General features: G+C 42.2%; 1 protein-coding gene and 1 long non-coding RNA gene across 5 annotated transcripts in view; one reads left to right on the plus strand and one right to left on the minus strand.

Moving 5' to 3' along the window:
- PDE7A (phosphodiesterase 7A) overlaps positions 1-15024 on the plus strand; it is a 600339-nt gene that overhangs the window by 365352 nt on the left and 219963 nt on the right. The gene's annotated exons all lie outside the window — the stretch shown is intronic.
- LOC145510985 (uncharacterized) overlaps positions 5421-15024 on the minus strand; it is a 117063-nt gene continuing 107459 nt past the window's right edge. The window contains exons 5-8 of one of the 2 annotated variants that reach the window (XR_014057349.1): positions 14414-14642; positions 11674-11974; positions 8318-8447; positions 5421-5543 (exon numbers count right to left, since the gene is read on the minus strand). This is a non-coding gene — a long non-coding RNA (uncharacterized LOC145510985). Of the gene's footprint in view, positions 5544-8317; positions 8448-10065; positions 10251-11673; positions 11975-14413; positions 14643-15024 lie in introns of those variants that run through there. The other variant, XR_014057353.1, reaches the window with a different exon arrangement.

A 15024-nucleotide genomic window follows, 5' to 3' on the forward strand; every position in this document is an offset into this window, starting at 1 on the left:
CCTTAGCTAAGAGACCATGTTGGCTCAGAGAGGTGGAGAGAGTCACTGGCCTCTAGAAACGTCTTGCCTCATTCTAGTTTACAGGTGCCTGTGTTAGTTTGCTAGGGGTGCTATAAGAAAGCACCACAGAGTGAGTGGCTTAAACAGCAGGTATTTATTTTCTCTCAATTCTGGAGGCTAGAAGTCTCATAGCAAAGTGTTGGCAAGTTTGGTCTCTCCTTGGCTCATAGATGACTGTCTTCTCCCTGTATCTCCACAGAACTCTCCCTCTATGCATGTCTGTGTTCTAATCTCTTCTTATCAGGATACCAGTCAGATTGAATTGGGGCTCATGTAAGGACTTCATTTTAACCTACTTACCTCTTTAAAGATCTGACTCCAAATGCAGTCGCATTCTGAGGTATTGGGGTTAGAACTTCAACATATAAATGCGAGGAGACCCAATTCAGTCCATACCAATGCCACCTCCCTTTTTCTTACAGAGTCCTGAATAAGTCTATACAATGAAAAGAACCTAACAAACTGTATTAGCACTCTCTGTTGTAATCAGCAGAAAACCCAATTCAAACAGTTTTTAGGAAAAAGGGCTCAAGCAACTGAGAAGTCAGTAGTGTCACTAACTTTAAGTACATCTGAGTCCAGAACTCAGATAACATCCTTTGATTGGTTAGGATCCTGGCGGGAAATACACGGCTCCATCCAATCAGGTTTTATCCAATGGACAGGGCTGCAGCCTCCTTCTACTCCCGACTCTCTCTCTCTGCCACTGTCAGTGATTCTGACTCCCCATCTCTGACAGAAAGCAAAGTGATCTGAACCTCGCAGAAACAAAAGAAGATTACACTAAGTTTAACTCTAAAGATTTGAATTCCAATCCCAAAGAAAGGCAATGCCAAACAATGTTCAAACTACTGCACAAATGCACTCATCTCACACGCTTGCAAAGTAATGCTCAAAATTCTCCAAGCCAGGCTTCAACAGTATGTGAACTGTGAACTTCCAGATGTTCAAGCTGGATTTAGAAAAGGCAGAAGAACCAGAGATCAAACTCCCAACATCTGTTGGATCATCAAAAAAGCAAGAGAGTTCCAGAAAAACATCTACTTCTGCTTTATTGACTATGCCAAAGCCTTTGACTGTGTGGATCACAACAAACTGTGGAAAATTCTTAAAGACATGGGAATATCAGGCCACCTTACCTGCCTCCTGAGAAATCTTTATGCAGGTCAAGAAGCAACAGTTAGAACTGGACATAGAACAACAGACTGGTTCCAACTCAGGAAAGGAGTACATCAAGGCTGTGTATTGTCACCCTGCTTATTTAACTTATATGCAGAGTACATCGTGAGAAATGCTGGGCTGGATGAAGCACAAGCTGGAATCAAGATTGCTGGGAGAAATATCAACAACCTCAGATATGCAGATAACACCACCCTTATGGCAGAAAGTGAAGAAGAACTAAAGAGCCTCTTAATGAAAGTGAAAGAGGAGAGTGAAAAAGTTGGCTTAAAACTCAACATTCAAAAAACTCAGATCATGGCATCTGGTCCCATCACTTCATGGCAAATAGATGGGGAAACAATGGAAACAGTGAGAGACTATTCTCTTGGGCTCCAAAATCACTGCAGATGGTGACTGCAGCCATGAAATTAAGACGCTTGCTCCTTGGAAGAAAAGCTATGACCAACTTAGCATATTAAAAAGCAGAGACATTACTTTCCAAACAAAGATCCATGTAGTCAAAGCTATGGTTTTTCCAGTAGTCACGTATGGATGTGAGAGTTGGACTATAAAGAAAGCTGAGCACTGAAGAAATGATCCTTTTGAACTGTGGTGTTGGAAAAGACTCTTGAGAGTCCCTTGGACTGCAAGGAGATCCAACCAGTCCATCCTAAAGGAAATCAGTCCTGAATATTCATTGGAAGGACTGATGCTGAAGCTGAAACTCCAATACTTTGGCCACCTAATGGGAAGAACTGACTCACTGGAAAAGACCTCGATGCTGGGAAAGATTGAAGGCAGGAGGAGAAGGGGACGACAGAGGATGAGATGGTTGGATGGTATCACTGACTTGATGGACATGAGTTTGAGTAAGCTCTGGAAGTTGGTGATGGGCAGGGAACTCTGGCATGCTGCAGTCCATGGGGTTGCAAAGAGTTGGACATGACTGAGCAACTGAACTGAACTAAACTGAAAATTTTGAAGACTCTAAAGAAAAATGGCAAAATGACCACAGTTCAGAAGGCTTTGACTCACATTAACAAGAGTGGAATGAAAAGTATTTATTCCTTTTTTGGTACAAGATGTGTTTAAAAAAATTGCAAAGATTTGAATCTTTGAAAATGAAATTGAGCAAGAAAGAAAAAAAGAGTATTTAATCACAAGGGATATTGAAGTAGCCAAGCAAGTAACAATTAACAGTGGGACTTTGTTACCATCTCTAGGCCTGTAAGAGTGAAGCAAGTACTGATACTGGAACCTGAAGCCAATAAGCTGTAGGAACAGGTCCCTTTACAGAGCCATAGCATTCAGTAGAGATAGCCAACCTCAGAGGATCCTACATAAAGAGACTGGGAAATAAATAACCTAATCTATGATCTCCTGACAACACTCCCATCTTGAAGGCAGAGGGGAAGAGAGCTGGACAGAGTCCATTTAGTCAGCTGGTGGAGAGAAGGAGAGAGATCTAGGGACAAGTGGAAGATAACTAACAGCGCTTGGTCTCCTTCTTCACCTTCTGTGTTGGTGTCTTTCTGGGCAGGGTTTCAGCTCAGCACCCTTACAGCTTTCAATCTGTGGGAAGAAAGCTTCTCTTGCACAAGTTTTCCAGAAGCCCAGAATTTAGTCTTATTAGCCTGCTTGTATCACCCAATTCATCTCTAATTCAATCACTGTGGCCAAAGGACAACTGAGCAGGTCATGGTCACCCAAATACCCCTAGAGGTGTGAGAGTGGGATCAATCCCATAGAAACACATAGGCTAGACAGGTGAGAACAGCTGATGAGCACTACAGTACCGGGATGATTCACAGGCCAGCCCTCGGTAAAAATGTAATGACTAACTGCATTGATTGGATGCAGTATGTTTTGAGAACAATTCGTTGCAGATAGTCAGCGGTCAGTAAACATTTGCAAAAAGCTGTTGGACTATAAATGTTCATAACCTATGTGTGCATGCTAAATCGCTCAGTTGTGTCTGACTCTTTGCGACCCCATGGACTGTAGCCCGCCAGGCTCCTCTGTCCGTGGGATTCTCTAGGCAAGAATACTGGAGTTGAGTTGCCATTTCCTCCTCCAGGGGATCTTCTAATCCAGGGATCGAACCTGCATCTCTTATGTCTTCTGCATTGACAGGCGGGTTCTTTACCATGAGTGCCACCTGGGAAGCCCCTCGTAACCTATGGACAGAATTACTTTGCAAATGACTAGGAGACATTTCTGAATCCAGAGGATGTTTTTTCCACTTCCAGTCTCTATAGCCATCCTTATATGAATATTCTTGTTTGTAGAAATCTGTATTTACACCCCAAACACTGCCTCTTTCAGTGATCTGAATTATTTTGTAAACCCTGTTTATTTCTTTTCATTAGACCACAGTCTTGAGAATTTCTGGCTTGTTTACACACATCATCAAAGTACTTTTTTAAAGACTCATTTAGCAAAAGATCATCATGAAAGAGGCAGTAAACTAAGATTAGTGAATAGTTTAAATTTAACTGTTAATGAGGCTTCTTTGTTTCTGCCCATTAAAGATGACTGTCAGTGTTGCTAAGAGCTATTTATTAAGCTGATAAAAAGTGAATATTGTCTTTAAAAAGTCAAGCTGCGTTTATCTGATCTCAAAGGTGAGCTTGTAAAATTAATTCTTCTGATGTTTGCTTGTCATTCAAGCATAACTTTTCTTCTATCCACACCTACTGATTTTCTTGTTCAGCTCCAGTAAACTTTTGGCAGTAGTTCTGTCAATGGCTCTTGGGATAAAAACCCTGCCAGCAGGGTCTAAGCAACATTTTTCAGGGAGGGAGAGCAGGAATCCAGATTGGTCTGACACTGAAAATCAAAGAATTTCCAAAATATAAGAATCACTATTTTTAGAGTTTTAATGCCACTGCAAGTTTCATATAGGGAACCTTTCCCTTTTACATCCCTTTAATCTAGAGAGTGATGATTTTAGTGATTCAGTCCATAACTATTTATGCAGTGGACAAGAGAAGCATGGTCCCCACTTTAATTGAACAATCTCCTGTAGAGGATCCCCAAATACTTTGCCCACCTGATGCAAGGAGCCAACTCATTGGAAAAGACCCTGATTCTGGGAAAGATTGAGGGCAGGAGGAGAAGAGGGCAACAGAGGATGAGATGGTTGGACGGTATCACTGACTCAATAGACATGAGTTTGAGCAAACTCCAGGGGATAGTGAAGGACAGGGAAGCCTGGTGTGCTGAAGTCCATGGGGTCACAAAAAGTCGGACACAACTTAGTGACCGAATGAATACATGGATGATGGGGTTGCCATGGGGTCTACAGATAAATTCGTGCAGGGTGTTGCACCCACTGCCCAATCATTCTTGCACAGGACACACCAGGGAGAGTAGGAGAGAAAGCCTAAAGTTATGAAGCAACCATCTTTCCATCACCTGTGCCAACAAAGACAAACAACGATATGAAGAGCTTCTCAAAGTTCACACATTCAATTTTGGAATACATGACACACAGCAAGAGAGGGAGATTTAACTTATCTCTTTCATAGACATTTCTTCTGTCTAAATCCCTGCCTCTTTAAGCCTTTCTGACCATTCCAGATCAGAGTGATCTTATCATCCCCTTTCTCTCAAAACCTGTGGTGCTCAGACCTGACTATACACTCTCTCTCACAGTATGTATCTGATTTTTAGGTGTCCCCCTATACTCCTTCATGGCAAGGGCCAAATTGAATGCTTTTTTACATCCCCTATGGCTTAAATTCTGGGGTAAAACAGGAGCTGTATAATCACAGGCTAAAATAACAGAAATGCTTTGCTCAGGTTAATATTAAACTTAGTTTGCATTCTCAGACCATAAACCACTCAGTAATTAGAGGGTCATTTGTACAGAAGCAGCCTTAAATGTAACAGCAATGAAAAAGATCTTGTCTGGTGGCTGGAGGAAGTAGAGCGACCTAATAAAAATCTAATGAATTGAGTCCAACCTAACCCAAAGAACATCAAAGCTGAAACAGTTTGTACAAAAATCTTTCAGTCCACATTTCACAGAAAGGAAACCAGGGTCCTTAGAGGCTGTGGCTTGCTCAAGGTTACCTTGAATTAGTAATAGAAGCCAGACCAGTAACTACAGTTCTTGATCAAGTTATTGGGTAAAGAGTCAAGTTAGGAGTTGGTTAGATTCAACTTTGTGTTTTCCAAGTCATCATAATAGCAACCATTTTTCAAACCCTTTTTATTGTTCCTGGAACTGTATCAGATCCTTCTTATATAGTAACACATTACTTCATTTAATCTTCACAACCCATCTGAAGAAGACACTGGATCAGCCAGAGTTCCTCCTGAGGAACAAAACCAGTAGGAGACAGATATCAAGAAATATGTTTATTAGAGAAATGCAAATCAAAACAATGAGATACCACCTTACACCTGTCAGAATGGCTATCATCAAAATATATACACATAACAAATGTTGGTGAGGATGTGGAGAAGAGGGAACCCTAGTACACTGTTGGTGGGAATGTAGATTGATGCAGCCATTGCAGAAAACATTATGAAGGTTCCTCAAAAAACTAAAACTAGAGCTACCATGTGATCCAGCAATTCCACTCCTGGATATATATCCAAAGAAAATGAAAACAGTAATTTGAAAAGATACATGTACCGCAGTGTTCAGAGCAGCATTATTTTCAGTAGACAAAATATGGAAGCAACTCAAATGACCATGAACAGATGAATGGATAAACATGTGGCATATATATATATATATATATATACACACACGCACACACGCACATATACATACATAATGGAATATTTCTCAGCCATAAAAAAGAATGAATTTCTGCCATTTATACCAATGTGGATTGACCCAAAGAATATTACACTTAGTAAAATAAGTCAGACAGATAAAGACAAATACACTATGATATCACTTACATGTGAAATCTAAAAAATAATACAAATGAATGTACACACAAAACAGACTCACAGTTAGAGAACAAGCTAGTGGTTACCAATGGAGAGAAAGAAGGGGGCAGGACAAAATAGGGATATGGGGCTAAGAGATACAAACTGCTATGTATAAAATAGATAAGCAATAAGGATATATTGTTTGGCACAGGGAGTTATAGCCATTATCTTGTAATACATTTTTAAGGAGTAGAATCTATAAAAATACTGAGCCATTATGCTGAACACCTGAAACTATACTTCAGTTTTGAAAAGAGGTTTGTTGCAATTGGTTTACATGATTTGGGGAGCTGACTAGGAGAATCCAAAATCCATAGGGAAGTGTAGCCTGGGGTTTGGGGACAGAACAAAACTGCCGTCTACAAGTAGACTTTCTTCTTCTTCAAGCAAGCCTCAGCCTTACTCTTTTATTTTTTTAATTTTATTTTTATTATTTTTTAACACTAGAAACATTTTGTATTGGAGTATAGCTTATTAACAATTTTGTAATAGTTTCAGGTGAACAAGGAAGGGACTCAGCCATACATATACATGTATCCATTCTCCCCCAAACTCCCTTCCCATCCAGGCTGGCACACAACATTGAGCAGGGTTCCCTGTGCTATACAATAGGTCTTGGCTAGTTATCCATTTTAAATACAATGGTGTGTACATGACCATCCCGAAGTCCCTAACTATCCCTTCCCCCCAGCAACCATAAGTTCATTTTCTAAGTCTGTGAGTCTCTCTCTATTCTATAAATTCATTTGTATCATTTCTTTTTAGATTCCACATATAAGGGATGTCATATGATATTTCTCCTTCTCTGTCTGACTTATTTCACTCAGTATGACACTCTCTAGGTCCACCCATATTGCTCCAAATGGCCTTATTTCATTCTTTTTAATGGCCTCAGCCCTACTTTTAAGTCTCTTCAATACCTTCTGGGTATTGTGTGTGTCTAGTTCACCACCATGACCACCATGACCCTCTCCTGCTCTGACTCCTATCTGCTGGAAGTTTGGTTCACTTTCTTAGCCAGACAAAAGAAAACACATTGGCTGATTCTGGCTCTTGCTCTGTTATGTTTTCCCTACCTCATCTGAATTCACATCTCTTTGCTAAAAAAAAGTATTTCTGCCTTCATTAAATAATTGTAAGAAATGGTCTTGTGTGTGGACACTCTGTGAGCATATTCCCCTAAAGTCCCTGTCCTACTGCTTCCTAGAATATTGAAGGTTTTCCGCAAGGGCAAAAGGATTGAACCTGCTGGAATTCTTTTGTCTCCCATGACTTGCGTAGGGCAAAAAGCGAGTTGATTACTTTTGTGTTTTCATGATAAGGGCAGTCACAATGCCAGGTCCAGAAACCAAGTGGCACCCCTCGATGATACGGTTTGTCTGTCCAAACTTGAAATCAACCATTTTAGAAGACCCTCATGGCCTTGACATGAATGGCACCAAGTGAAAACATTACTTATTTTTCCATTGGAAAGTCACAACTGCATGTTTTTCTATACTATCTGCCTGGCATCCTTAAATACATCTCATGATAGCATCTCTGCACCTCATCCAGGGGCAGCTGGGAAAAAAAAATAGACTTTAAATCTCAAAGATCCTAGGCATCTCCACCATGTGGTCCCACACACTTGAACCCTTTGTGGTTATCTTGTCTCCATCCCATTCTCACTGTTCCAAACCTCTCACTATGTCCCTCTACCCAGCTCCAGCCTCTTCACCTTACTCTCAGCAGGTGACCTTGCCAATTCCCTTGCAGAGAACTTGAAGGTCATCAGACAGAAACTCCCTCAACATCCTGGCTGATCACCCCCTGCTTTCCCATGTCCCATGATTATGGGACAACTGGCACTGTCTCCTTAAAAAAAAAAATGCTTCCTAATCTCCAGGACAGCACACAGCCCTGGCTCCCTTCCACCTCCTGAGAGATTCTCACCAGAACCCTTCATTGACTTTCTCCTTCCATCTGCTCCCCAAGCTCTATCCTGACTCTTATTTTCTTCTCACTGTGTACCTCTTCCAGTGATGTCCAGGCCTTACCAGGACTTTTAATGACTCCTTCCTCCCAGTACCAGAGATAATTAGAACTTATCTGCAACAATTCCCTACAGCCCAGGGAATTTCTCTAGGCAACACCTTTCACCCACCATTTAGAACTTTCTTCTCTTGTTTGGTTTCCATCCCACTCCCTGGAATAGGATCCCTGTGCTCTGTGCTCATGCAAAGCCTCTTTGCATGCATGACTTATTTAGACGATCAGCCTGGCTTTTGAGTCTACTGTAACAAGAACAGAATTATTAATGCATGAATCCTTCCAACCTTTCACCTCCTTCTGTCCTCTAAAAGGATCCTGACTTTGCAGGTTTCATTTCTTCTCCTCCCTCACCCCCCAGAGAAACCTCCTCTGCCTTACCAGACTCATCTTTGGGGAATTTGTGATGTAGAATAAGGAGGAAGTGGGAGGGAGATAGGAACAGGAGATGCAGGAACTGGGGTGGGGGAAGACTTTTCAGGACATGTATGAGGGTTGGGGGAGTTTGTGATGAGAGAGAGACATAAATGGGAAAGAGACGGGGATTTTAAGAGGTACTACTGTGGTCTGTGTTCATTCAAAATATTCAGAAATGAAAGCAAATAACTTGAATAATTTGGATAGTACTTTTGGGTTTGGGCAGATTTTCCTTGATGGCTAGTTTTGCTCTAAAGATGGGCTTCAGGGTTTCCCAAGTATACCACTCCTCCCCACAAGCTTCCAAACTGAAGCACCGATTCCCCCTGGACACCACTCCACAACTCAGATGTCCTCATTTTCCCTGAGGCCAACCTGTATGGAAGAAAAGACCCAAGTGCTCATGTGGTCTTACATATGAGGCTCCGGGTTCCAGACCTGAATTTTCAAGTCAGTTCTCTCTTCTGAGCCCCAGACCAATACATTAAACTGTTTATAAAACATTTCATCTAACATTCACAGAACTCTCACAGTCACCTTGTCCCAAAGTTGCCTCTTTGTCTTTATCATCTCTTTCTCTTAATGTTGCTCCTCTGAAGTCCCTCAGAAAGACATCAACCTCAACTGAGTCACCTGATACAGAGACGTGGGTGTCATCCTTTCTTTGCTAAGACCTCTTCTCTAGATGGTCACCAGCCCTCTTCTGATTCTTAAATGTATCAACACGCTGAGCCACTTGATGTTTCTGAAACTCTTGAAGTTTCTAAGTTTTTCACATGATGCCATGGAGCACTCTCTTGTGTTTGCCTTCAGCGTCTATTTCCTACCTCCACTCTTCTGCTAAACATTAGATGATTCTTCAACTTCATCTCTTTTACAAAGCTTCCCTTGATTGCCCGACATGGATTGATCATTTTTTTTCTTTGTACTACCTTGAACTTACTGGTATTAAGGCAGATATCACAATGTATTGCCATTATTTTACTTATGCAACTATCTCTGCTCCTAGACAATGACATTCTTGAGGGAAAACACTGTATCTTATTACTGAATCTCTAGCACCCAGTGTGGCATCTGGTTTCTGGTAATAGCTCAATAGATAAACACTTATAATTCCACAAATGAATTAGCAATTAGTTTATGAGGTAGTCAGGAATTCAAATTAAAGATAGAAAAGATAGGCTTCATGAAGTTAAATAGTTTGCCCAAACAGCTGCAAACTGAGGGAACAGAGTTTGATCTTGGCCCATTACTACAAAGCCCTTAACTTTTTTTTCTTAAACAATAATCATGCCACCTCTTCGCTGTGGTCAAAGCCCTTCTTATGCTTTAGGAAATTTTCTCTGCTGATAGTGATCATGTTTATCTCTTTATGGTGACTCTTTTCTTGGAGGGCATTTTCTTGGAGGTAACCCAGGAACACGAGAAGAATTTCAACCATTCTGCTTACATTGAACCTTTTTAATCTCATTTCTGAAGTTTTCCTCAGAAATTCAATTTTACAGCCATTTCTTCTGCATTTATTTCACAAATGCTAGGTGGTAGTGTTGTTGGAAAGTAGGTTGGAGTTGGGATGCCACAGTTCTGCCCGTTGTCACTCACAGAACAACAGCCATCAATACCAAGGGCGCCTGAAGTAAAGGTAGGTGCAAGAGTTTATTTTGAAGAAAATTAAAGGATGCAGTATTGCTAGTTTTTTGCAGGGGAGCATTTATGTTCAATAAATCCATAGAACCTTCCTATGGATTTCTCAAAAGTCAAGTCAAACAATCACTGATGCCAGTGAATATTCTTCTTTTGGGTTCATTTCTGTAACTGCTGCCTACGGCAATGTAGCACATGATGTCTGACATACTATCTCAGGGAAGAAAAAAAGAAGCATTTGGAAGTCCATACTATTTAAAAAAACAAACAGTTGGCTCTCTCCAATTGGAGGATATTCTGTTTCACTAAGGTTATGGTTTTGTTTGCTCATACACAGTATCTCTTTTTTATTTCATCTGATAAGAATGTGAGGGTAATAGATCATTTCGAGTGATTTAAAATACTCTACCACTTTCCTACGTTGTTCAGGGCATCTGAGATCTTTATAAGTGGAACACAGGAGAGTTGTGGCACTGATCAGAATCACTACGGAATTTTAAAATAGACATCCTCCCTTTTCTCCAAGGCGTCTTACAAAACTTCCATTGCCATATAGGCATTACCGTTTCCAATACTCAAGGACATGGGTGAAAATGTACACTTTATTAGTGTAAATTTATTGAACTATTGATATTTAGAGGAAAGAGGCAGCAGCTCACTTGCAGGTGGAGTAATGGGGAGAAATGTAGTGGAGATTCTAGTTTGTTCTACTGTCATTCTCTAAGGCCTTTCTAAGCATTGGGCACTGTGCTGCATGTTAGGAACACAGAGACTGAACTACCAAGCCTGGTCTCCACTCTCAAAACACTTCCGGAGGAGTCGGCAGTCATGGAAGCTGCACACTGACTGCTGGTGAGGGCCACAGGGGCTACAAGCACAGAAACCCAGGAGGTACAGAGGGGCACCTGCTGTAGGATGGGGGTGAAGGAAGACTTCCAGGAGGGGGCACCTGGGCTGGATCTTGAGGACAAATAGGAGATGGCCCAAGAAGAATATTAAAGGCAGAGAAGGAGATCTGCCTTTGATCAATGAAAGAGAGATGACAAGGCTCCTTCAGGAAACTGTGAACATTTCAGAATGGATGAAGTAGAACTTTGAAGGCTGAGAGTGTGGAAGGCTAGTCCCGTGAAGTCTGTGGTAAGGGGTAGGGAGCAGATCAGGTGGGACAAAGGTATGAGCCCAAAAAGAGGGGGAGGGGTCCAAGAGACAGCTTCCACAGTTTCCTGTCCAGCTACAGTTGAGCCGGATGTCTCTGGTGGGCAGAGCTTTTTTCTAGAAATGCCCACTTCCCAGAAACAGCCCTGAGTCATTGGCTCAGAGTTCACAGAGCTTGTTCCTTGGAGCTCAGGGATGCTAGGAGGCAGAGAAACGAGCCCCCTCTCACCTCCCTCCATCCCAGGAAACACTTACCAGGAGCCTCTTGCTCTCAAATGGGAACAGGCTTCCTAAGAAGTCACACACTGCAGGTCTCTGCTCTGTCATCAGCAATTGAACAGCAGTGTTGTCCCAAGCTATGGAAGAACAGCTACCTGCACCGCTGCATGACCATGTATCCACAGGGCAGGAACCGAGTACGTAGTCTCTCCCAGCCTGTTGCTTCTGATGATTGCTTAGTAAACCCTCACAAGCATAGTAACTCTTTTGAACTCTTGTTTAATGGTGATTGATTGATGCTCAATAAATATTTACAAATAATAATTACAGTCGGTCTCTGTGGTAAGGAGAAAACAAAAGCAAAGGACAAGAGAGAAAAAATGAAGGTGCAGAAAGAATGTGGAAGAAGTAATCATTCATATTAACCCGTTGTTGTTGTTTAATCACTGAGTCATCCAACTCTTTGTAACTCCAGGGACTATAACCCACTAGGCTCCTCTGTTCATGGGATTTTCCCAGCAAGAATTCTGGAGTGGATTGTCATTTCCTTCTCTGTGGGATCTATCTGACCCAGGGATCGAACCCGCGTCTCCTGCATTGGCAGACGGATTCTTTACCACTGAGCCACCTGGAAAGCCCTATTAACTCATTGAATGCTTACTAAATCACAAGTCGTCGTAAGACTTCTGTATATTATCTCACTTAATATTTACAGTGATCTATGATATACATTGTGATTCTCTCTCCTTAAAAAGTAAAAAACCAAGGCTCAGAGAAGTTGAGTAACTTTCCTAAGGCCAGGGAAGTGGTTTTCTGTCTTCAGAGCAGGGATTCTGTTTGTTAAATCCAGCTTCTGGTGAGAGGGACAGGCTTGGGGGTTTCCCGGTAAAGCTTTAGTCACAGTTCAGACGTGAGTAAAAACAGCAGGAGAGTCTGCCTTCTGTTTCAGTAACTAAAGAATAAACTTTAAATCTTTCTTATGTATAGTCCTAACACACAGGATGCGTGCGTATGTGCATGCTAAATTGCATCAGGTACGTCCGACTCTTTGCGACCCCATGGACTGTAGCCTGCCAGGCTCCTTTGTCCATTGGATTCTCCAGGCAAGAATACTGGATTGGGTTGACATGCCCTCCTCCATGGGGATCTTCCTAACCCAGGGATGGAACCCGGATCTCTTATGTCTCCTGCATTGGCAGGCGGGTTCTTTACCACTAGCGCCACCTAGGAAATCCTAAAACTTGCTTGGGAGGCTTAAAAAAAAACAACCCTAGGGACCCAGCCATCACTCAACACCCCACACAATTTTCTTTGGACATTCTGGGTCACCACTGTCCCTCCATGGCCCTTCCCACTCTCTCCCTCAATTTTTCTGATCCTTGTTTATAATCCTTCCATATCTATTTTGATGACAAGTACATGTATACTTTTTTGGGGATTCTAACTTATCAGGGAAGCCAGAGTTTAAGATCTAATATCTAAAATGTGGTATAGTGAAAAATGCCCACATTTGATGTGTGTGTTCCCCCGGCATCATCTTGGAACTTCCCATCAGACATGAGAAAAATTTTTCTCAATAGGATTATCCATGATTGAGTAGTGGGTGTCTTTAAAAGCATTAATTTCTAAATGCACTTTGGCTATCAGACTGTCAAAAGCCCTACCAGAGGATCCATTTAAAGATTAAACAGGAGTGTATTTGAAGAGGTCTGCTTTTGCTATACCCAACCTCACTCTGTACTTCCATGATTCATTATGTGTATCTAAGAAACAGAAGTTATGTTGTATTTAGCCTGCAGATAAAATATTACTGAGTAAGCAGTAACAGGGCTTCCCTGGTGACTCAGGAGTAAAGAATCTGACTGCTAAGGCAGGAAATGTGGACTCAATCCCTGGGTCAAGAAGATCTCCTGGAGAAGGAAATGGCAACCCACTCCAGTGTTCTTGCCTGGAAGGTCCCATGGACAGAGGAGCAGACTATGGTCTTTGGGGTTGCAAAAAGTTGGACATGACTGAGTACATACAATAAGCAGATAATTAAGCAGAAACACATTCTGTTTCAATCCATATTAAAAATTTTTCTGTTTCCTGTTTGGGGTAAATGATACATTATCAACTTATTTTCATTTTCTTGTTCTTTTGTTCATGTCTATTTTGTGCCAGGCACATATGGGTGCTGTTAGGCACTGGATAAGCATCAGTGAACATCACAGGCGCATTGCTGCTTTGACCAAGCTTACAGTATCAAAGAACCTGCATTCCTGAGATCTTCCTTTTCATGATTCAATATGGAAAGGCTTAGGAGCTGGGATTGGGAATTCAGCTAGGAAGAGGGATAGAAGAGGATTGAGGGGGGAGGCAAAGGCCAGATGGTGGAGGCTCAGGAAGGTCTTATAGGCAGACAGGTTCTAGCCTCTGAGAGGAGAAAGGAGAAGTCAGGTGAGGAACCTTGGGGGCCCACAGAGTTGGTGACCCACAGGCAAAGGGTTTGGGCACCAAGGGGCAGGAGTCTTGGCCAAGCATCTCAGTCAGTTACAGCCAAGCACCCAAAGCAAGAAAGGAGCTGAAACAGGCTGGCTCAGGAGACAGGACTCGAGGTTTGACGTGGAGGGTTTTTGAGCATTTTTGTTGAGGCTGAAGGACAAGATCTCAGTTTTTCTGTTGTGCCCAGGTCACGGGTTGGAAAGGTGAAGGCAGGGGTTTGGTGACGTTGTTCATCGAAGTTGAAGTTGCTACATGTTTGTGGAGTTGAATTGCCCGGTTTCTGACTGATTACCTGAGCTGTCTGCTCCCCAGCATTGGTGTCTTCCAGCCCCCACCCCGGGGGTCTCCCAAGCAGCTGGCATCACAGTTAACCACTCACAACTGTGCCCACTTCTCCAGGCATCTCTGCTTCCCCAGTACCCGACTGGCTAGGACTCTCACTGTAGAAAGGGCCAGCGCACAAACAGTGGCATTTTCAGTAAATCTCTGATGTCAGCCTTTTCTTACATGTCTTTTTTTTTCTGGAAAAAAAATTCAGAAGATTTAACCTTTAATTTTAACTCACATATAAATAACTAAGGGGTTTCCCAGGTGGCACTAGTGGTAAGGAACCCACCTGCCAATGCAGGAGACGTAAGAGACACAGGTTCGATCCTTGGGTCAGGAAGATCCCTTGAGGAGGGCAAGGGAGGAGGGCATGGCCACCCACTCCAGTGTTCTTGCCTGGAGAATCCCCTGGACAGAGGAGCCTGGAGGGCTACAGTCTGTAGGGTCACACAGAGTCAGACACGACTAAAGTGGCTTAGCAGGCACACATGCATAAATAATTAAGATTGTTTGTTGTTATTGTTTATTTTTTGAGATCTTTTTTCTTTGGTAGCCTTTGCCCTATTTACATTTACA

This window comes from Giraffa tippelskirchi, chromosome 6 (genome assembly GCF_054371585.1).
Source record: "Giraffa tippelskirchi isolate mGirTip1 chromosome 6, T2T-mGirTip1v1.2.pri, whole genome shotgun sequence".
In the NCBI taxonomy this organism is placed as follows: Eukaryota; Metazoa; Chordata; class Mammalia; order Artiodactyla; family Giraffidae; genus Giraffa; species Giraffa tippelskirchi.